Below are 23,859 nucleotides of genomic sequence, written 5' to 3'. Positions count from 1 at the left end.
GGGGGAGGGGCGGAGAGGGGGAGAGGGAGGCCGGCAGCCGAGACTGATGCAGGAGCCAGAGACAGAGGGACGGAGACCGAGGCACCGAGAAGTAGTTCAGGAAGAGAGAGAAGAGATTCAGAGACTTAAAAGGAGAAAAAGAACAGGAGGCGGCCATTCCCAGAGACCGATAAACAGACGGACCCAAGGAGGTGGAGGATAGAGCCCTCTTCCCTGTCTGGCAGGAGTCTCCCCTCACTTTGAATGGGGCCAAAGAGGTCCAGCCCACTAGGCCTCTGGGGAAGGGTGTCCCTGCGCTACTGGAGAATCTCCCCAAGGGCTCAGCTGGGAAACACCTGTCCTTCAACAAGAGGATTTACTGCAAACTTCAAGTCTGGCTTGTTAGAAAGTAGAAGACTGTCTACTTCCCAGGTATGGAGCCCAGGCCCCTGAGGCAGGAAGGTGAGTTCAGGCTTGTCCTTTTTAAAAACACAGGCCTATGAACAACCGGCTGTAGGTTGTTGAAAAAATCAACAACCACCCCAACCCAGCCTATTTAGAGAAACTGAGGAAAGGAAGACTTCCTGAGAGGAAGGCAAAAGTCAAGAGAGGTGGCTTGGGGCTTGTTTCCAGGGGGCCCATGCCTCCAGATACCCCTTTCCTTTGAAATAAACATGCCCCAAAGAAGCAGTACCCACAGTATGCGAATGAATTCAATCAGATTGTTTTCACCTAGCAACTAGCACAGGGCTGGCTATTCCAAGCAAGAAACCTTTGGACTGTGGCGAGGGGAAGGAGTTATTTTCTTACTTTTGGAATCCTGGGAGGGAGGCCTGGGGACTTAAGGCAGTGGCGGGGGGGGGGGGGGGGGGGGGGGGTTGGGGGCTAGGGTTGGTGGGACCAAGATCAGGGAAGTGCATCTGGACAAATTTAGGCCTTTTAAAGTTTTGACTATGGCTGACTGGCTTACAGCCCAGGAGAGAAGGAGGAAACTCCCTTTTTCTGCTTCCTCTCTTTCCCCTCTCCAGTAGGGAAAGGTTTGCTCCCTGCCAGGAGCCAAGCTCTGGGACCGGTGCACGTTGGATCACTTTGGATCTATTTCTGGTCTATTTCAGATTCAACAGGTCTTCAGGGAGGGACTGTCTCTATCAGGGAAGATGAAGGTGCACATTCTATTGATCAAGTCTCATTACAGTCTATTTGCTTTGGTCACATCTGTTATTTCCACTTGAAGAGACCTCCTTGGAAGCAGGGACCTCATCTCAGTTTCCCTCCTGTGGAGTGTAGCCCCAAACCACAGGATATAGTCATGTTGGGTGAAAAATGAATGAATGAACCTCCTTATTCAACAAATATTTATTGAATACCTACCATGTGTCAGGCATTGTTCTTGGCACTGGGAAAACAGCAGTAAACAAAACCAAGGTCCTGCCCTCATGGAGTTTATGTTCCATAGAGGGGGTTAGACAATAAACAAAGAAGCAAATACAATAAGTCAGATCGTGGTAAGTATTATGGGGAATGCTATGAACTTCACCAACTCTTCAAGATGAGTATTATCTTTTATAGATATAGTAAGAAATTATACTATTTTATAGATGTAAGAAAGCCAAATTTCAGAGGCTAAGTGACTTGGTCAAGATGGAGAAGCTGGATTTGAGTTGCATTTATGGATTAGCCTGGAAACCTGGAGAAAATCTTGTCTGGGCTCCAGGCAGGTGGACAAAGGCCCGCTCAAGGCAAGGCCATGTGTGAAATAGGTGGTGGTTTGTAAACACTGAGCAGAAACAGGCGAGAGCTCTATTCCCTTGCCAGTTCACTCCTCTTCACCCACCCAATCCAGGTTCTACAACCTTACCCAGCAGTTGTTTGAACCTAAATTTGTCTCCTTCCTGCCTCTTATCTTAGAGGAACTAAATAAAGCAGAGATAAACCTAAGTGTTTTACTGAGAAGCTACCATGTGCCAGGCACCTCACCACACCGATGTCATTTAAGACTCGCAACTCTGTGAAGTTAATAGAAACACCTCCAAGTTTTAAGTAAGTACGAAAATTAAATGAGTGTTCACTGCAGTATTATTTATAATGGCCAAAAAGTGGGAACAACTCACATGTTCATCATCTGATGAATGGACAAACAAAATGTGGTGTATCCATACCACAGAATATTATTCATACTACAACATGGAAGAACCTAGAAAACATGATGCTAAGTGAAAGAAGTCGGGCACAAAAGGCCACTTATCAAATGACTGCATCCATACGAACCATCCAGGATAGGCAAATCCATAAAGGCACAAAGTAGATAATGGTTGCCAGAGGTTGGAGGAGGAAGGGTTGGAAGTGGCTGCCAGCGGATACGAAGTTTCCACTTGAAGTGATGAAAATATTCTGGAATTAGTGGCAATGGTTGCACAACTATGTGACTATATTAAAAACCACTCAATTGTATGATTTAAAGGGGTTATCATAGTATATGAGTTACATTCATTTTTAAAAAGAAAAAACAAAAACCGAGACTTGGTCAGATGAACAAACTTGCCCAAAGTCCCACAGACAGAAGAAGATTGATCTGGTTGCCCAAATCTGAATTGTTTTCCCTGTATGAGGCTGAGAAGTATGGAGAGGGGTGCTTCTGCTTCCTTTGAGGCTGGACTGCAGTGCCTTGATCCTTTTCATGATTATCTACAGTTCTGTCTGCTGCAATTAAAACCCTCTTATCTTTAGGACAACTTACCTTTGCCACCCTCTCTGGCCCATGCAGGAACCTCCTGAGTGTTCCTGACACTCTCCCCGTTCCTCCCTCCTTCCTCCTCTGGCTGAATCTTTCCAGCACCTATGTCTTTCTGACCTTTCCTATTCTACCATTTAGGCATCTATCTTACTCACCCCTTGGACTCCTCAGATCTGGCACCAGTTGGCCAGAGTCCCTGGCGGGAGACCTCACCAGCCGAAGGTTGGCAGAGGTCACAGCTGCCTAGTGGCCTCTTCAGACTGTCAGGAGGCTCTTCTCATCAAAATCCTGCAACCCAGGGACATCTTGACTTTCCCCGGCCCTTACAGGTGTTTGCCTCACTGATCTTTTCCATACCCCCCTTCAGCCCCCCCCCCCACCTATCAGAATCAACTTTTATCCCAACCCAGTTCTGAGTGCTGGCCTTCCCCAAGATGGGGTTCTCTGTGTCCAACTTGTTTTCCAATAGGGTGGTTGTTTCCACCTTTGTTTTCCAATAGGGTAGTTGCTGAGGGCCAGGGTACCCTTTCAGTCCCTTCTTTTCCTAGGAAGTTGAGACAAGAGGGTCAGGAGTTGCTGGGTTCTGGCCCCCACCCCTCCCAGAAGCAGTGTCACCTGAGGTCAGAAAGTTTTCGGAAGGGGGTGGGGAGGAGACATGAGGGACTTACGTTCGGTGCAGCTTTTGTGTTTCCCCAGTGTCGGCCCTGTAAGGAAAGAGGAGGAGAGAAACCAATTTGACTATAAATTGTATACACACATACACACACACACACACACACACACACACACAAGGAAAGAGGAGGAGAGGGAGAGAGAGTAGGAGCACACAGCGCAGTGATGTCCCGGCACCTTCAGTCACAGTTATTATCTCGTGTCATCCTCCAATAACCCTGTGATGTGGCTTTTGTTATCTCCATTTCACAGATGAGAAGGCTGAGGCACTGAAAGCTGGGAAGGGACACAGACTGGACTCAAGTGCTGTTTTTCTGACTCCATTCATTACGAGCTGATTTCTCAACACCAAACTTGGTAGCTGTGGCCCTCGCTTTGCAGGAGTATCTTGCATGTGTCTAGGTGAGTTCCGGCCCTAAAGCCACCTGGTAACCACCCCCCAAGCGCCTTCCGCTCCCTTCTCCCCTGCCTCCCCTCTCCCCTGCCTCCCCTCTCCCCTGCCTGCAGAATGAAGAAGTGCCTCCAATTAAAAGAGAAGCAGCTGGGGCTGGGGCTGGGGCTGGGGGAGGAGGAAAGGGAGGGCTCAGCCCTAGAGGGCGGCCCCTTTGGATCCCACACGGCTCCCTCCCCCCTCTGGGAGAGACCCCTGGGCCAGGGGTTGTACTTTAGCTTAGGGGTGTGTGTGTGATAACTTAATTACTTTGTGTTTGTGGGACTGTGTGTCCATGAGGGGAAAGCCAGATGTGAAAGTGTGCGTGACAGTGGGGGCATGATAGCCTGGGCATGTCTCTGAGGAATACTTTTTAAAATCTACCCAACAAATACGTATTGAGTGTCTATTATGTACCAGTGTTAGGCTGCTGGGATTCAAATGCAAGCAAAATGCATGTCTGTGAGGGGACTAGGGGACAGGAGGGGAGTCTAGGTCATTTTTACAACTGTATTTGCCTGTGATGCCAGTGAGTGTGTTTTTTGTAACAGATAGGAGTGTGTCCCTAACTGTTCCCGTATAACGGGCACATATGATGGGGTGAGAGCATCCGTCAGCTACTGTGTGAAAGTGAGGGTGTGATAATGGTGTGTGTGTGTGTATGCATGCTCGTGAGTGTGTGTATCTGTGGGAGAGATGTCTTATTTTCTAGTGTAGTTGTCTGGGAAATGGCCATATGCGGGCCTGTGGGTGTGGAATGGGGGAGACAGGATATGCCCAATCGATAGTTCGCAGGGAAAGGGTAGAACAAGCTGAGAAATATGTAAGGAGATGTGTAACATGGAGCAGTGGCAGTGGGGCCATTGGGATCTGGATTTCCAATACGGAAGTTTCTGCCTTGCTCACCTGCCTCAGGGAAGGGGGGAGCGGAAATGGAGGGGCAGGCGCAGCTGGTGACTTGAGGACTTAGAGACCCAGTAAAGGGCACTCCACCTCCAAGGTGTGTGGGAGGGTGTTATCTCTAGGTTAGGGAAGGAGGGAGTGAGCAGGTCAGGCTGGTTCCAGCTACACGACTCAGTGATTTCTCAGGGTTGGGGGGGGTTGGTGTCTGGGGCCAGCCCCAGGTGCTCCTACCCAAGTCCTTACAGGAATAGGGACTGAGGATCTCTCCAACATGGAGGGACAAGCGTCCATTTATTCATCAGTGGAGGGACCACAGCCGGATTGAAGACAGAGAAAGACAGACCTTTCCTGCTAGAAAACATACCTCAGCTGTCACCTGGGTTAGGAGCCAGCTCCTTACCCCAAAGCCTGGGTGAACAACGGGGTCTTAAGTCTAGGCCCTGCCCTGTAGGGGTCCCCTTCTTGGCCTCTATACAAAGGCAGCTGTTGGCCCATCACCTCTGGGCATGGAGCTAGGACCTCAGGCCTCTCTCTGACCAACTCTCCCCCAAAGGAAGCCCAGAGACCCTCAGGTCCCACCATCCAGACCCATGCCCGTGGCAGAGCAGATCTTTGATGCCAAGTCTTCTCTCAGAATGCCAGGATGGGGAAAGGGTTGGGCAGGGTGTGGGCTGAGGTTGGGGGCAGAATAGCGCTCTGTGACCCTGCCATCCGTTGACAGCTCCTGAAGGGCTCCCTGGGCACCAAGTTTAGCTTCCCACCACTGGACCCAGTAGAGCACCCCAGCCTGGGACCCAGGACCCACAGGTACACCCCAGCATGCCGACCCTCGGCCTCCATCCTTGGCCCTGCCCAGCCGACAAGTGGGTCCATGCTGATCCGAGGAATTTCCGAAGGCAGAGGGTCCTAGCCAGTCCCTGGGTGTGCTGGGTGTGGTGTGGGGGAGGGAGAAGGAGCCGGGGAGTGCCAGCTTGCTGAATGGGGGGCCTGGGGGGGCCACCACCACCTCCTAGAAACCTACTCCCTGCACCCCAGGGCAGGGAGCAGGGGGGGACAGGGTGGGGTCTGGCAGGCTCTTCAGGATCGGTGGGCCAGACCTCTGGGTGTTCTGTCGCTCCAGCCCCTCAGTCAAGCTGAAAACGAGGGCGGCTTTCCGGCTGGGCCACGAACCTGTAAGCGGTCAGATCTACCCAGATTTCTGGCCTCAGTTCAGGTCCTCAGCCCTCCTGGGGCATACATTTGGGCCGCAGAGGAAGGGCGGGTGGAGACCTCCCAGCTCCGGAAACCCGGCCCCCTAGAGGGGTTCAGTCCTGGGCTGCGGCGGGGAGGGTCTTGCGGTCACCCATAGGAGCTTGGGCCACCTCGGCTTGGACAGGTCTGGACATTTCCGCGGGCGCTCGGGGCACGTCGGAAGCTGCAGGTGCTCCCTGAGCCGCAGCCACACTGCGCTGCGAACGGAAAACCTGGCCAGTAACGACCGCCGCTCCCGCTGAGAAGCCCTGGCCGCGGCGCCTCTGCGCACCTCTGCCCGCACCTCTACCTCCGCGCTGCGGCTGCGCCCAGTGGGCGCCGCAAGTGTCCTCCGCGTAAATGAGTTGAGCTGGAGTTGGGGTTTGAAAGGAACTGGCCAAGCTCCTCCTCCATCAGAAAACCCCGCTGCGGGAGGCAGGGGAACGGATTCCGCCTGGGAGACCCAGCTGCTGTCGAGGAAATGTGTTCCACGCTCTGTCCCGACTGCATATGGCCCCCGCATATACACGAATGGTCCCTGGCAGACACAACCAACACCCGAGGCCTTCCAGATTCAGCGTTGGAGCAGATCCAGCACCCTCTCTCTCAGGCTCACGCTCACAGGTCCACACTCACCCTTGCACACACACACACACACACACACACTCCTGTGTGCAATTCTGGCAGCTGCTCGCAAGGCCTCCTTCACGCCTCCACACACAAGTACACACGGATGTTACAAACACCGCCTTCCACCCAGACTCGGGGCTCAGATAAAAACCACCTCCCTCCCTTCGGGCGCGCACTCTGCCGGCCACCTTGGGCCCACAAGCAGCCACACAGCTTCCCAACTTTTCTGGGGAGGCCAAAGGCAGGGAGGGAGGGGGCGGGGGAGCCGCAGGTGCCAGGAGTTGGGGTGGGGGTGGCTAAGGGGGAGGGACTGTATCCATATGTATGGGTTCCGCGCACAAAGAGCAGCTGCCCTAAGCTGAGCCCCGCGGGCCCAGAGTTGCTCCGAGGCGGCAGCGGCCCCGCTAATTGAATTAGCCCGGCCAGGCCCTGCCACCCGCGCGCCACCCGCGTCCGCTCTGCCACACGTCCCTGGCCGCCGCAGGCGCTGGTTGGGTGCCGAGGGACGGGTTGAGGGAAGGAGGCACCGCCGCCTGAGCCCCTGCCCGAGGCGTCCTCTCCCCCCGGAAATAATCCCATTGTTCTGCGGGCTGCGTGTGGCACTGGGCGGCAGGGATCCCCAACTGGACTGCGACGACGCTGTGATTAATGGGACAGCGGGGAGGGAGCCCTCCGCCCAGCCCACCCGTCTCCCTGGTTCTCAGCTGCCTTCTCACTCCCTGGTTTGAGGGCCCCTTCCCTACTGGAGTCTGGGGTCTGGGGAAGTGAGCGCAGAACCGGGAGGCAGGCCGACGGGGCCACCGGAAATTAGACCAGTTGGATGTCTTAGTGAGGGAGGCAAGGCAGTGTGGGCAGGCACGGCGGCATGGGTGTGTAAGGGCATTGAGAGCTGTGAATCCCTCTGCACTGAATGGGGTGCTGGGGGGCGGTGTATGAATGTGGCTGAAGTGCAGAGTGTGGGGTTGTGAGATATGAAAGGGGTGTGCTCCCGCCTCTGGGGGCCATCCCAGCCCCAAGGCCAGGGAGCTGTGCTGAGCCTCTGGCACTTCCCAGGGTCCCCAGGAAGTGCTTAGCTGGGCACCTGCCTTCTCTCATAATGGATTTCCAGAAGCAGCCTCACCCGAGACCCCAGCCCCAGCCCCACCACCAGCAACTGATGGGGTGGCTTCTGATCGAGGCCTCCACCTCCCTGCCCCCACCTTTCTGGATAATGCCTTCCGAACACAGGCATCCTTTCGTTCCGCTCTTCTCCCACTCAACGTCCTCAGCACCTCCGCTGATCGGGGTCTTTTGAGGTCTGGCTCATAGCGCCCTAACCACAGAAAGCTTCCCCACATGTGGCTGGGAAAGAACTCCACTGCCCAAGATGGCCCTCAGATCCCTGAGGTAGGAAGCACGTCTGCATGTCTGTCCTGCTCTAAACTGCAGGTGCCTGGAGGCGCACCAGAGTCCCAGCTTGTCCCCCAGCACTCATACACGCCCACGGGCGCTCTCAGTACCAGTGAGTCCTCCTTGTTGGTGAGCTCCGCCCAAGAGCTGTGGAGACCGTGGGCACACGGCCATGCTTCTGAGGTCATGGCGAAGTTCACCTCCTTGCCTCCTTCACCCAGAAGCAGGACACACGGTCCTGGCCCCAAGTGGGTGTCGGGTGGGGGTGCCCTAGGGACGGAGCCATGGATTCCTAGGAGGGCGGAAGAGGACCCCCACCTCAGGGAACCGAGGGCTGCAGCAGGCTTTGGCCACCCAGTGGTCAGCACTGATACTGAGACCCTGCCCCGGCAAGGACCTCTGGCCCTCAGGCTTCCTGCCTGATGTTGCCCTCCGCCTGCCCACTGAGTTCTGCCAAGCCACCCAGGTTATGCAGTCAAGGCAAGGTCCCCTAGAAATCCAACGAGGGTGGGAGCGGGCCAAAGCTGGGGCTTCAAGCCCACCGGAAGGGCTCAGTGCATCTGGCAGGGACCAGGACCCTCTGGAGGAGTAACACCAAGGACAGCGGTGTGGCTGGCGTCTCCACCCACACCCCTTTGCTCTGATACTCAAGGCTCTGGAGAGGCGGTGGGGGTGGGGGCTCTGGGCCGGGCTGGGCATCCTGGTAGGTCACCCTGAGAGCGCTAGGCGCCAGCACTGCCCACCCTCTCAGGCCCAGGGCCAGGCCTCCGCGGCCCTTACTGTATTTCCCGGGACTTTTACTGCAGCGCCAAGATGAGCAGTGACATCCCCTCTCCCCTTTCATAAATATTGCATCTTTGCAATGCAATTACAGGAGACGGAGCGGCATGAGCATTTACTAAATAAGATTATGGGGTAATGCTAATGCAGTTTATGTCTGCGCTCTGACACCAGACAAACTCCCTATTAATAACCTCTCAATGAGGCGCGAGGCTCAGAAAGCAGAGCCTGGGGCTGCCCAGGGCTGTGCACTAGCTCGGCATGGTCACAGCATGGCCACTCCATGCTGGGGGGGGGGGCTCCCGTGGCTCCCACCCTCCTCTCTGGGCCTCTTGGCTTGGAGTTCCTTCCACACTCCTTAGGAGGCAACCTTACTTACCCTCCACCCTCACGCCCGGAGTCTTACTGCCACCCCAGCTTCCTCCACTTCCCTTCTTTTTCCTGGCTGGCACCTCACCCCTCTCTTTGGAATTCACCCTGCTGGAGAGGCCCAATCCCCCCACCCCCTCACACCCTCACAAAGGACATGCAAGGCACATTCTTCTCTGGCTTAGAAACCACTCGCCATTGCCTATAGGAAAATCCAAGCCCTGTATCCCACCATTCAAGGCCTTCAACTTGCCCCTTCATTGGTAGTACCCTCCCCCAATTCCCAGCTACCATTCACCATTTTGTATCAGTTGAGACAAATTCTCTCACACCTTTCCACTGACCGCCATCTCCTCAGTGCAATGCCCTGGCAACATCCATTTCTCTCCTATCCCAACCACACACACACACACACACACACACCCTACTCCTACTGTATGTTGGGTTCTGTGCTGGGCGTGCAGCCTGCTTAAGATTCTCTCTCTCCCTCTCCCTCTGCCCCTCCCTTGCTTACACATGCACATGTTCTCTCTCTCTCTCTCTCTCTCTCTCTCTCTCTCTCTCTTTCTAAAAAAAATAAAATCAAAATCATACACATGCACATGTTCTCTCTCTCTCTTTCTAAAAAAAAAAAAAAATAAAATAAAAATCAAAAATAAATGTGTATCAGAACAGATCGACTAACTTCTCTGGCCCTTACTTTTTTGTTTGTAAAATGGGCCCAATGGACTCTGCCTTCTACTTCGGCAAGCCATTGTCAGAATCTTCCTATTTCATTGGCTGTAGCTCTGCTTTACCATCTTTCTTACTGTATTAAAATTTGTGTAAAATGTTTGTCAGCCCTACTTGTCTGGGAGCTGTTGAAACTCAATGCTGTCGGCCCTGCTCAGTTACCCGAACCAGCCGATGAGCGCCTGGGACTAGGAGAAACCCTTCTCCTTGCCTCCTCAGTTTTCCTCCTCTTGGGGCCTCTTTAAGGTCCCGTTGAGAGGATAGGGCTAAGGCAGTAGAGACAAGTTCTGGAAAAATAGAACATCAGTGCAGCAGGAAAATGTAGGCAGGATTTCAAGGTCAAGGGAGCCAGTCCCCTGCCTCAGGCCCTGGTGCTGGCTGGTCATTAATGCAGCCCTGGGTTCTTTTTGGCCTTCAAATAAAAAGATATTTCATGCCCAAGGGCCTCAGTAATGAGGAACCAGGGAGGGGCTGGGTAGCCTGCAGGTTCAGCAAAACCTTCCCCACCTCAGAGGCCTCCCCCTCCTTCCTCCCTCCTCCTCTGTCTCTCTGAAGTCAGCGAAACCTTTCAGCAGCTTCGGGAAGAAGAAGGTTCCTTTGCCTTTGGAGCAGGGAGAGGGATGAAGGCTACCGGCACGGCCTAAAGAGGCCTCCTGGAGCCTCGCTCCTCTGCCTCCACCTCTCTACCAAGGACAAACCATCTTTCCCTAGGGAGGCCAACCTGTGGAGAAAGGCTGGGGCCCAGGGCCTGGAGGATGGGAGTGGGACAGTGCCTTACCATACTTTCCAGTCCCTCACCCCTGAGAACCGGGGCTAGCGCATACTTACCACTAACTCTAACCTGCCATTCCTGCCCTGGGCTACAAATGACTTTGCTGAGTGCTGCAAACCTGTCTGAATCTGTCTGGGGCATTTCGGACTTACCGCAACATCCCTTTGCTTATTTACGAAGCATTAGGCTTGACTCTTTTTTTCTGTTTTCCCTTTCTCTCTTACCTGTCCTGTCCAGTCTCCCTGCTGAGTGTTTTCTTAGTGCTCTTGGTCTGGGAAACTTCCTAACCAGCCCCTTTACCCAACTTGGAGGTTGTATGCGCACAAACGCACATGCAAACTGAGAGGTGCGTGCAGACCTTTACTCTCAAAAACACACGAACAAAGTCCTGAGCGTAACATTAACCCCCCTCCCCCATGAAGTCCCGGATCCACCTGTGCAGACAGACATGCACCTGCGCTGTCCCCACTGAAATGCCGTCTCCCACTGTCTCCCATGCAGAGAAGTATACAGCCACATAGGTTAGCATGTTCATGCAAACACAAATACTCAACCAATCTACATGCCAAGCACAGTTTCTGAAGTTGGTGCTGCCATTGAATCTTCCAGAGTTTGCCAGGGATCAAACTCTGGAAGATTTGATATCTATTTCATTCTTTATTTTGTTAAGTTTATTTTTGAGAGAGAGAGAGAGAGAGAGAGAGAGAGAGAGAGAGCTCGAGTGAGCGAGGGGCAGCGAGAGAGGGAGAGAGAAAGAATCCCACACAGGCTCCCAACTGTCAGTGCAGAGCCCAAAGTGGGACTCAAGCTCACCCGATAAGGGGCTCGGACTCACAAACCATGAGATCGTGACCTGAGCCAAAGGTGGATGCTTAACCAACTGAGCCACCCAGGCGCCCAGGAAGTGCCTTCTTTTATCCTGGGTGGGAACTCGGTATATTTAGGATAACATATGCTCAAGGGTATCTGGGGCTTGTAGAATTGTAGGGCGGTATTGGTAAAAACCACTCCCCACAAGGTACCTGAGCTATGAGTCATTCCGGAGGACCTGGAGGAGCACACATCTGAACAGAGGGATATGGTCTACTCATTGGAATCCGAACCTGTCCATCATGTGCACTCTGTAAATTAGGTGCGGATCCTGAGACAGGAAGTAGGAAGGAACCCGGTGGGCGGGCTCCACAGGGCGTGGCCTTTGAAACAGGAAAGGAAGGAGCTATCTGGGCCTCTCTCAGGGAGTGGCCCTCAGTTCCAAGAAGCACAAGGTAAAGCTAGCACTTACCTTGGGGGTGACTACTTAGGCCCTGGTGAAGCCAGGCCTCACCGTGGCCAGGAAAAGCAGTGGAGCTGTACCAAAAGGGTTTGTTTCCACCTCAGCGTACGTGAAGAAGGCCACTCGTGGCAAAGAAAAATGGACTAGGGTAAAAGGTGGGGGCTTCAGGAGGCTGGGGAGGAGGGAAGTATAATGGAAAGACCAAAGACATTGATGTTGGAACAGGATTCAAATTGTCCCCGTGCTCCACTAGCTGTGTGGTTTTGGGCAACATGTTTAGCCTCTCTGATCCTCGGTTTACTCCTCTATAAAATGAAGATATGCCACCTACTTTGTTTGATTGTGGTGAAGAATAAAAGAGATAAAAATACCTAAAAGTGCTCAGCCCAATGGCTGGCACATGGCAGGATCCAACGGATGGGGGCTGTATGTGAGAAGAAAGTAATTAGAAGGCCAGTGTAAGAAAGTCTGAAACGCAGGACCAGAAGGTGTAGGGCCTTCCTTTCCTGAAGGGGATTTGGGCTGCTGGGGCCAAGGCAGGACCCAGAAAAAGAAGGGTGGCTTCAAGTTGAAGTGCCTGTACCTGGTCAAGTGAGCAGAGCACAGTGGTTAATAATCCAATGCCAGACGGCCCGAGTTCAAGTTCTTCTAGCTATAAGACCTACAGCCAATTTCTTTATGGCTTGATTTCTTTACAAAACGAGCATCATAATAATAACAGGATCTAGCAGGGTGCCTGGGTGGCTCAGGTGGTTAAGCGTCTGACTCTCGATTTCTGTTCGGGCCACATCTCAGTTTTGTGAGATCGAGCCCCACATGGGGCTCTGCACTGACAGTGAGAAGCCTTGCTTGGGATTCTCTCTCTCCCTCCCTCTCTGCCCCACCCTCTGTTCACATATGCGTGTGTGCCTGCTCTCTCTCAAAACAAATAAAGAAACGCTTAAAATAATAACAACAATAACAATAACACCTATCTTGTGAACTTGATCTGAGAAGTAAATGAGTTATTATTTGTAAAGTGCTTAGAATAGTACCTGACACAGAATAAATGCCCTACGAATGTATGCTCAGTCAATAGAAACAAACCAGGCTCACATGCTGACGGGGAACCTGGTCCCGGGGACTCGGTGGGGCAGCCACACACCAGAGGCAGCCTGCCTCTTTGGCTGCATGATCAGTGATCTTCAGAACCCTGTGCTTTCGAACTCCTGGTTTTGTCCTCCCGTGGCTGTGGTTTGTTTACTTTAGGAACAGGTTACCCTTTTAAGTTTTCAAGGTGCTTGAGGGTTTGTTAAGGGAAGAGTAGACATTTCTTTATATGTTGCTGGTGGTGCTGTAAATTAATCCCGGCCTCCTCGAGTGATGTAACAAAAACCATGATACTGTTCATATCCTTTGATCAGATAATCCCACTTTTGGGACCATATCCCGGGGAAATAAAAAAAAGCAATTTGTACAAAGATGTTCATAGGAGCACCATTCATAACAGCTCAACCTTGGAAGCAGCCCAAACACCCAACACTAGGGTAACGGTTAAGCCAGCTAGAAAGCTGCTTCACAAAGGAATAGCACACAGCCATTAAACTGCTAACGAGGGCGCAGGTAAGGAGTGGGACGTGCCGTATTCCTAGGGGAAGATGCCAAACTGTAAAAATGTCAGAACTCCCTAAGAAAATGTACAGGCTCAATGTCCTACTAATCAAAAATCAAAGCAGACATTTTCTTATATTAAAAGAAAAAAAGATTCCGACATTCACATGAAAGAGTAAATAGGTGGACATATCAAATGTTTCTTTTTTTTTGTTGTTATTTTTTAGTGTTTATTTTTGAGAGACAGAGACAGAGCGTGAGCGGGGGAGGGGCAGAGAGAAGAGGGAGACACAGGCTCTGAAGCAGCCTCCAGACTCTGAGCTGTCGGCACAGAGCCTGATGCGGGGCTCGAACCCATGAACCGTGAGATCATGACCTGAGTCGAAGTCAGATGCTCAACCCACTGAGCCAGCCCCCCCGGGTGCCCCATGAATACCTTCTGATCTGACTCCTGAACCTGGCCCTGCTGAACTTCCCTGCCTCCAAACCAGACTGAGACACCTCCTACCAGCTCCCTAGAGGCCAGACTGCCTGGGTTCCAATTTCGGTTCTCCACTTAAAAACTGGGCGATCTTGGACCAGTAGCTTCACCTCTCTAGATCTCAGTTTTCTTATCTGGAAGGTGGAATCAGAGTAGTACTTATATGGAGAATTATTGCCATGATTTAATCAGTCAACTTACGGAAACCCAGAGAACAGTGTCTGGCCTAGAGTAACATCTCAGTAACAGTTGGTCATTCTTTGGGTTGGGTTTGGGGGAACTCTAAAGGGAGGAGGCAGAAAACTTTAATTTCTCTGATGCTTATGTCTTCCGGGTCTCTGGTTGGTTTTGAAGCCTAGGGCACCTGGCTTTCTCCTTCATCTCAGCTGACGAAGCAAGAGAGTCTTAGCCAAGAGGGGGCCCTCGGTGCAGACCAAGAATCCAGTGCTGACACACAGGGCTCAGCTGCCTCAGATTCTTCCAGCCTGCGTGCCCTCCCTACCCCAGCCGGGGAGTTTAGCCCTGCCCTGCCCCCGGGGACTAAGACCAAGTCAAGTCTCTGTCATGGATTTGGGGAAAGTGGGCTTTGTGCTTAGGGGATAAAGAAGGGCCAGGTTCTGAGCGCTTGGCTGCAGGCGATGTCTCACTGACCTGAGACAACTCCCCCAGCCGAGGACTGGCCCCCATGCAGGCTCTGTCCTCCTTTTGCTCAGCTTCCTCCAGAGATCACTCTCTCCAACTGAAGACTGGAGCTCCCGCCAGAAGTTTCCAGGCTTGCAGGAAAATGGGGGTGCTTTTCTTGAACTGTCTCTGTGTATTTGGCTTGCTAAGTCAGGCCCAGATCGGGTGATAGGGCTGGGAGGTGGAGTGGGTCTATTTTCTGTCATCTTTCCCTATATGTCCCTCACACACAAACCTGGGAGTGTCCTCATCTTGTGGTGAAAATTTTGTTCATTGCTCTGTTTGACTACACTTGATCTTAGCCAAAAGGCCAAGAAGCAATGTTTATTGCTCTGTTTTCTTGTTATCGTCACTTTTGTTGTAATTAGCCAAGGTAAGACTTCCCAGGATCGACTTAGTGGCCACTCAGTGGCCCCTAGGAGGAGCAAAGGAAGTGACTACTGGGTCTGTACAGGATAGAGAGACATGAGGGCAGGGATCTGTGAGAGCCAGATTGAAAAACACTTTCTTCTTCTAGGGACTAGACCAGGTGAACCTTTAGTAGCCAAGGTGGCTACAGAATGAAGTGAGTGTCAGCCCTAGGGAAGGGGGGTTGCCCAAAGGGTCACCTGCAAAGAGTAAACAAGGAGGAGGCCTGGAAAGGGCTGAGGATCCTTCCTGACTCCCCAGTGAGACCAGCCCCACGTATGTGCTCAAAGAGTTTTGAACCCACACAGAGTCGGGAGGTTGACTACCAAGAAACCTTCCTGCCTTCACCTAGCCATGCGTGTATTCACTTATCTATCCATGTAGCCCACTTCGCTGAGCTTTGTTCTAAGCCAGGCACCGTGCCTGCTATGTGAGAGCTAGGCAGGCCCCTTGGGAAAGGGGTTGGGGGGCCTGGGGGGCAGGCCCAGCAAGTCCCTTACTTCTGTCAAAGCCAGAACCAACCACTTCTCAACCTTTCTGGGATTCCAGTGACTCTGTAGTCTGTCTGTGTTTGTTTGTTTTGTTTGTTTTTTGTTTCTGCTAACCCCTGTTTGCCTGTAGTTCCTGGTGATTAGAAAAACAAGCAGGGCAAAGCCTTAAACATGAGAAAGGGGACCTGTGCTTGTTTCAGAGCCCAGGAGCGGAAGAGGCCTGGAGAGGTGCCAGGAGAGAAGAGTCCAGGGAGGGAGAGCCCGAAGTCCGAGCCTTCTTCCCCATCCCACCCTCCCCAGTGTCCCCCACCCCACCTCCTTCCAGATCCCCGGTTCCTCTCTCTACACCCCTTTAAACATCCCCCGGCATCGCACAGTTTCTCACGTCCCCTCTCCCTCCCCCTCTGGAGTCTGGCTTTGAGCCTTGGGTGCTGGAGGACTTGGGCTGGGCCTGAGCACCACCCCCCCCATGATCATTCGTCCTGGGATGAGCCCTGGCCTCCAGGGGTCAAAGGTGGCAGCTTTATTTACTCCCAGTCAAGCTCTCACTGCTCGGGTGCTTTCATCATTTTGTTATAATGGAAACAGCCCGATGGCCACAGGCGCCTTGGGAGACCGTCAGCCACCTCCCTTCTCCCCCCAGCCTCCAGACACACAGACACTTGTATCCCTCCAATAAGGGCTCGGATTTCTCAGCAAAGTACAGCTTTGCTCTTACGACAGTTTTCAGCTGTCGGCGTGATCACATTCCTCTGTCTGTTTAGAGCCTGTGCCAGAGAGGCTGGGGGGCTGGCCCGCGTGTGAGAGTGGGCATGAGTGTGCGAAATGGGTACGGTGCGCGAGCCTGAGAGTGCGTGGCGTGTGTGTTTGTGTGTGAGAACTTGCACGAGTGTGTGGACGCGTGAGGTTCTGGGTGTATTTGTGTACACGTGTGTGTGTGTGTGTGTGTGTGTGTGTGTGTGTGACAGTCACGTAGGCGAGCCTAACGGGAATGCGCATATGTGCGTGAGAGCCCGGGCATGTCCGTGCTGTGCGTGTGCATACTCGTAGCAGAACCTTATTCACACAAGCCGGCCCGTGTGCCAGCTCTTACAAGTGTGTGTGCATCTCCACGTGCAAATATTGTTTAAGGATGTGTCTGCACAACATGGATAGATCTCAGAACTATAATGCTGGGCAACAGAAGACAGACAAAAAAGGTAACATACTCTGTGATTCCATTCAAATAAAGTGTAAAAACAGGAAAATCCATGTTTGGTGTAAGAAGTCAGAACAGGGTATTGTGCCTGGAAAGGGGGCCCGAGGGCATTCCCGGGTACTAATGATATTGTACTTTTTTTCAATTCATTTTTTAAAAAATATTTTTTAACGTTTATTTATTTTTGAGACAGAGAGAGACAGAGCATGAACGGGGGAGGGTCAGAGAGAGAGGGAGACACAGAATCCGAAACAGGCTCCAGGCTCTGAGCGGTCAGCACAGAGCCCGACGAGGGGCTCGAACTCATGGACCGCGAGATCATGACCTGAGCCGAAGTCGGACGCTTAACCGACTGAGCCACCCAGGTGCCCCTTTAAATTCATTTTTGAGAGAGACAGAGATAGCGTGAGTGGGGGAGAGGCAGAGAGAGGGAGAGAGAGAGAGAATCCCAAGCCGGCTCCACACTATCAGCCCAGAGTCCGACGCTGGGCTCGAGCTCACGAAACCACGAGATCATGACCTGAGCCGAAACCAAGAGTGGGATGCTTAACCGACTGAGCCACCCAGGTGCCCCAATAATATTCTACTTTTTGATCGGGATGCTGTTTACTTGTATACATGTATGTGTCCACTTTGTGGAAATTCACTGACCCCTATACTCATATATAATGAGAAATCATAAAGTACATATATAATTTTACTGGCTGAATATGTTATAATTCAGTGAAACATTGGTCCAAGAATATCTAACCTGAAGACCGTCCCCTGCACACCCCCCCGCGTCCCTCCCACATGCCTGCGTTGCTCACCTTCTCCAACTGACCCCTCGGCCTGCTTTCCCTCCTCACACACCCCCCCGCCCCCCGCACTGGCACACACACTGTCTGGGTGTGTAAGAGGCCTATGTCTCTGGGTTGCCGAGATGCCTGCTCGGATCCCAACTCACCTCTGGGCTTCTCCCCACAGCCCTCCTTTTCACTCCCATCTCACCTCTTGGTCTCTCCCCGAACTCAGTGACTCCCTTGGAAGGCAGTGTCCCTGAAGGCAGAGTGAAGATGACGAAAGATTTGGCTTCACCCTCCGGGAGCCCCCAAGCTGACGTTCTGGGTCTGGACAGGCCTCCAGCGTGCACACCAGTGTGGAAGGTCAGCCACGCTCCTGCAGGACAAACGACACATGGGAGGGAGTGGGTGACCGCAAGGCATTAGTTAAGGACGGCCTTTTATGAAGGAAAAACCTTGAAGGTCTCTCTCTGAAGACCCCAAAGGTGAGCCTTGGCTGCACTATTTAAGCTCCCAGAATCTGGCTCGTTCATCTGTAAAGGGAGAGAAAGCACTCTGGTTTCCAGCACCGTCCCTGTGATTATCTGTGCCTGAGTGTCTCTTTGTGTACAGGACTGTGTGCACACGCCCGCAGGTGAGGCGTGTGACTGTGGGTATGCTTGTGCCTGTGTCACCAGATGGGGTCCTGTATGATTTCATAGGGAGTGTGCTCCTGTTCCATGCAGGAGGCAGGATAAACATATCGCATTCCAAATCACTTTGCCCCGTGATTCTCACAAACACTTCCCTGCCACATGTCTCAATTTGGGGTTCAGAACTTCTGATAGAAATCAGAGCCGGGACATAGGGTCTACACTGGGAAGGGGGTTATGGCTCCAGAGAAGAGGGGGAGCCTGGCTCGACTCTCTCATCTTTCTCCAGGTCGGGTTTATTCACTCCCTCCCAAGCTGGCGCCTGGCCTGGCACCCTGAGAAACCTGGCCCTGTCAGCTCCGTCCCTGGCCCAGGGCCCTCCCCCAAGTCAGAGCTCCTCCCACCCTCTCCCAAACCTGCTCAACCCGCCTGGCAGGCCAGCGTCTCCCAGAGGTGCCTCTGGTGCCCCCTGGGAGTGGGGGGAACAGGCATCCCACCGTCATCAGGAAAGCCAGCAAGAGTAGCAGCAATGGGGTAGGTGGGAGGGCAGGCTGACCCCTTCGGGAGGGGTTGGGGAAATTAGGCTGCCAGAAATTGCCTCCATCCTTCTCCTGGCCTGAGCTCGCTGCGCCCCCTCCCCCATGGTCCCTGGTCCCTCTTTCCTGCCAGAATTTTCCCGCTCTTCACCACCCACCCTCAAGGGCTCGGTCCTCCCTCTTGGCTCAGCTAACATCCAATCTGAATGACCCAGGGGGGCAAATGGGGCATTGGCCTGGAATGTCCTAGAAGCACAGAAAGCATGAGAGCTGGATGTGAGTCATCCCATCCCTCTCCAGGGCCCCCTTGAGGACAGGCCTGGGCTCTGGATCTCAGGATCAGCAAGCACCCTAGATCCCTGCAGTAGGTGTGTACAAACAGACCGGAAGGGGAGACCTACCCAGCCGTCTCCCCTTCCTTGATGGAAGACAGGCTGAGACGGTGGCTCTTCTTTTAAGAGGCTCTTCTTTTAAAGAACAATTTGTTGAACACTTACTATGTGCCAGGGGCTGTTCAAAGAGTTTTATAGAACTCAGCTCATTTTAACCTTCGTAGCAATCCTATAGAGCAGCTACATTCCTTATCCCCCTTTGAAAGATAGGAAGACTGAGGCACGGAGAGGTCACATAACTTGGTCAAGATCATATCTCCAGTAAACAGAGGATTTAAGATTCAAACTCAGGCAACAGGGTTGCTAAGCCTGTGCTGTTAACCATCCCCTTATAACATTTGCATAATTACCCTTAAGTATATATACACCTCCTCATACTTAGGCCGTCTCACATACATAATTGTGCATAGAAACATATCATTACCCAGACGCTAATCACACCTAACATCTACACAGCAATTTATTTACAAATCGCTTTTACACCTAGATACAATGCCCACTGAAAGAGGGATTGTTGCCCTCTTAACCGTTAACAGACGTCAATTAAGGCTGCCACTTACTGACTCAACTTACCACTAACTGGCTCGGTTATTTGGCTGGAAGCAGTTTATCCTCTCTTTCTTTCTTTCTTTCTTTCTTTCTTTCTTTCTTTCTTTTTGAAAAAAAATTTTTTTTAACGTTTATTTATTTTTGGGACAGAGAGAGACAGAGCATGAACGGGGGGGGGGGGGGCAGAGAGAGAGGGAGACACAGAATCGGAAGCAGGCTCCAGGCTCTGAACCATCAGCCCAGAGCCTGACGCGGGGCTCGAACTCACGGACCACGAGATCGTGACCTGAGCTGAAGTCAGACGCTTAACCGACTGAGCCACCCAGGCGCCCCTCTTTTTTTTAAAACCAAAGTAAAATAGGCTCAGTAGGAAAATTAAAACAGGGCAACGGGAATAACGCGAAAAGTAGAAGATCCCCCCCCCTTTTCCTCCCGTTATTTCTGTTTCCAGAGGTAACTGCTGCTGACAGTTTCTTTGTAACCCCTCTGGAAATGGTCAGTGCACATGTAAGTAAATAGTATTAGAGATTCTATTTGGCTTCAAATCCTTGCAATGTCTCACTTGCGAAGAAGCCCTGATTCTCCTCCTTTTACAGATGAAACTTAAAAGCAGGTGGCTCTCCGAAGTCACTCAGGTGTTGAGTGGAGAAGTTTGCTGCCCATCCAAGTTTTCCTGGTCTGGAACCTGGTCCAGGTCTGGTGTCGTCACTGGTTCCTGGTTCCTGGTCTGGTGTCGTCATCGTCATCTTCTTTTCTCCTCCTCCTCCTCCTCCTCCTCCTCCTCCTTCTTCCTTTCCTTTTTTTTTTTTTAATGTTTATTTATTTTTGAGAAAGAGAGAGTGTGCATGCAGGCGAAAGGCAGAGAAAGAGGGGGCCAGAGGATCCAAAGTAGGCTCTGGGCTGACAGCAGACAGCCCAACGTGGGGCTTGATCTCATGAATGACACTATCATGACCTGAGCCAAAGTCAGATGTTTATCCGACTGAGGCACCCAGACGCCCTGGAACCTGTGTCTTCTACACCCTCTGCCCCAGGGTTCCTTGCCTCCTCCATCTCACGCTGGCACCGCGATGGGCCAGCTGAGGTGAGAGCCCCCTCATTCCCGTGGGCAGCCGGGACTCTGCTGCTCTGTGCTTTTAGGGCAGGGTGGCCCCCTCTGACGACTCAATCTAGGGGAGAACTTGCTGATGGGAAGGGCAAGGAGCAGGCCCAGGAACTTGACCGAGATGACCGTGGGGTCCACATCCGCGGAGGGGCCCATCCCAGGATGCCCTCTGGGGTCCGTATTGGGTTTCGCTGAGGCCTTGAGGGTTACAGAGAACTACAGGCCTCGGTGTCTGCAGGACCTCCCAGACAGGGACACAGGATCAGGGAGGAAAGTGGTCCGGGGCTCCCAGGGAGGAGAGGGACATTTAGATGAGAACTCCAGCGCTCCAGAGGGAAGAGGCCGAGCAGGAGCAAAGAGAGTACTGTTGCTCCTGGCTGGGAGGAGAGGCTCTGGAAGGCCCTGCCCCCTGGGTAAGCTTTCCGAACGACTCCCAGACCCGTCCTCAAGTCCTCTTTTGTACAGAGCCTTCAGGTTGGGGCCTTAGGAGATATGAGTTGCCAAGGTCCAGCCATAGCCGCTGAGGCCTCGGAGGAGACTCTCCCAAGGGACTGGGTGCAGGGGGCATCTGACCCTGGCCGCCTGGGCTGTCCCTGCCTGGGCCTGCATGCCTCAGGCCTGCGTCCCGGTTCTCACACTCCCTATCCTCACACGGAGTGTAGACAATGGGCCAGGCTGGCACCTACCCCTTCCCAGTCCTCGTGGGACGCTCTTTGGGACAGAATCCTCAGTGAGGTGCTCCTTCCTATCCGTCCAAGACGGAGCTTGTATCAGGGATCCCCGAGGCCAGTACTCGGAAGGGAGAGCGGTCTCGACGAGGCTTGTGAAAGCCCGAGGAGAGGCTGAAGGTGGACCCATCTCTCTGCAATTTCTGGGCCAGACTGACTCCAAGGGACCAGGTAAGCCTGCCTGAGGGCTCGACCCTCTCCCTCGGCACACGGCAGAGGTCCCCAGGTCCCTGTTACCCCCAGGAATCATGTCCACATGCCTTAACGTGGACTTATCACTCGTGAAGTCCCACAGCTCTGATGTGTACCAGGTGGACATTTGTGGGACAGCCCGCTTCTATCTGTTGATAGTGACAGTGCTGGACTGGGGGTCTGAGGACATGGGTCTGTTCCCAGCTTGCCTTCTAACTGACTTAAGTGCCTGGGACAAGTCACTTCCCCACTCAGCCTCAGTTTGCCCATCTGTGAAATGTGAGAGCTGGACCGAGTTTGGAATCGTGGAAATCTGGGAATGAGCTGGCGTGAGTGGGGTTGGCAGGGGGAGTTCTGCTCGTCGAACTGAGGAGGATCTCTGTCTAGGGAGCTGGGGAGCACTGTGGAAGGTGGGGACCCCTAAAAGGATATTATTGGTCATGAGGAAAGAATGTACGTGTGTGTGCCATCAGTGTGTTTATAAGTGTGCTTGTGATGTGCATATATGTACACCGGAGCATGAGTACATGTGTAGGCGAGCGTGCATTCGCGCGTACGTGTGTGTGTGTGTGTGTGTGTGTGTGTGTGTGTGTGTGTAGCAGCTAATTGATCCCTCCCTCCCAGCTGGGGTGGGGGAAGGGGCCAAGAAGGCACTCACTCATTAGGAGGCAGCTAATGGGCCCAAATGGCCGTGTCAGCAAAGGCTGAGCTCAGATGAGCTTCCTCCCGGAGGGGGGCAGGGGAGAGATGTGAAATAGGAAAGAGCGGGGAGAAGAAAGCAAAGAGGGACAGAAAGAAGGGGAAAGGATGAAGCTCGCTTTCCCAGGGGGAACTGTAACGTTTGCCGGGGCCTCACTTTGGCCCCATCAATAAATACTCCCACTTGCTTGGAGAAAACGCTCCAGGACCCGAGAAAGGGATGGGGAGAAACGGGATAGAAGACGGTGGAGGAAAGCGCGCCTATGTTCCTGTGCCCCAGGCACAGTATGTTCACAGACCGCCTATGCCTATCGTGCATGCCTATCCATGCACGCAGGAGCCACGTGCTCACCCAGGGACACACCCCTCGGGCACAAACCGAGCACACAAAAGGGCAGGTGCATGTGTGCATGAGGGTGTATATGCGCATTCACCCCAGGATGCTGGCTCTGTGTTAGGTGTGAGGGAGATCAAAGTGAAGAGGACAGGTCCCTGCCCCCTGGAGGCTGACATTTCAGTGGGGGTCCATGCTAATGAAACAGACCATTCATGTGGTTTGACACAGGCACACATAGGTGGACTTCTCAGGACCCTGGGGGGATCACCTGCCATTCCTTTGCCTGGGGCCATTTTCATACTGAGGGGTGGGAAAGGGGGAACCAAGGCCAAAGTCTGTACCTCAGTCAGCTAAGCCCTAGGAGGTGGTGACCCTCGTGTCACATCCATTTCCCCCACACCCTTCCTTCACCACACCAGACCGTTGCCATTGCTTACAAAATCTCTCACTTTCAAATTGTGAAAACACTAGCTGCATGCATTGATAATAGCAAATCAGATTCATAGTCTGGATACCTGGCCGGGGAATTCTCTAAACTTGACTTTACAAGAGGATTATTTCTTTTTTTTTTTTTTTAATTTTTTTTCAACGTTTATTTATTTTTTTTTTTGGGACAGAGAGAGACAGAGCATGAATGGGGGAGGGGCAGAGGGAGAGGGAGACACAGAATCGGAAACAGGCTCCAGGCTCTGAGCCATCAGCCCAGAGCCTGACGCGGGGCTCGAACTCACGGACCGCGAGATCGTGACCTGGCTGAAGTCAGATGCTTAACCGACTGCGCCACCCAGGCGCCCCTATAAGAGGATTATTTCTATCTTGCACCATTTACAAACTAGATTCCAGAGGAAATAAAAATCTGATTCTAAAATGTTAGAAGACAATATGAGCTAAAATGAAATAATTTCACATTAGAGAAGGCTGTTTAAAATAAGACACAGGGGCGCCTCGGTGGCTCAGTCAGATAAGCGTCAGACTTTGGCTCAGGTCATGATCTCGCGGTTCATGGGTTCAAGCCCCATGTCGGGCTCTGTGCTAACAGCTGAGAGCCTGGAGCCTGCTTCAGGTTCTGTGTCTCCGTCTCTCTCTGCAGCCTCCCTTGCTCGCCCTCTGTCTCTCTCTGTCTCTCTCAAAAATAAATAAACATTAAAGAAAATTTAAAATAAGA

At 52.7% G+C, this 23,859-nt stretch overlaps 1 long non-coding RNA gene across 1 annotated transcript; it reads left to right on the top strand.

Moving 5' to 3' along the window:
* Positions 1–30: 30 nt before the first annotated feature.
* LOC147576122 (uncharacterized) lies at positions 31–18,097 on the top strand. Its single transcript, XR_015241794.1, has 3 exons — positions 31–441; positions 3,638–3,787; positions 17,757–18,097. It is a non-coding gene; the product is annotated as an uncharacterized LOC147576122 (long non-coding RNA).
* Positions 18,098–23,859: the final 5,762 nt, after the last annotated feature.

Source organism: Puma concolor, chromosome D2 (genome assembly GCF_028749965.1).
Source record: "Puma concolor isolate L17-30 chromosome D2, mPumCon1.1.hap2, whole genome shotgun sequence".
In the NCBI taxonomy this organism is placed as follows: Eukaryota; Metazoa; Chordata; class Mammalia; order Carnivora; family Felidae; genus Puma; species Puma concolor.
The sequence above is the reverse complement of the archived record's forward strand: the minus strand, read 5'-3'. Positions and strand labels throughout refer to the sequence as shown.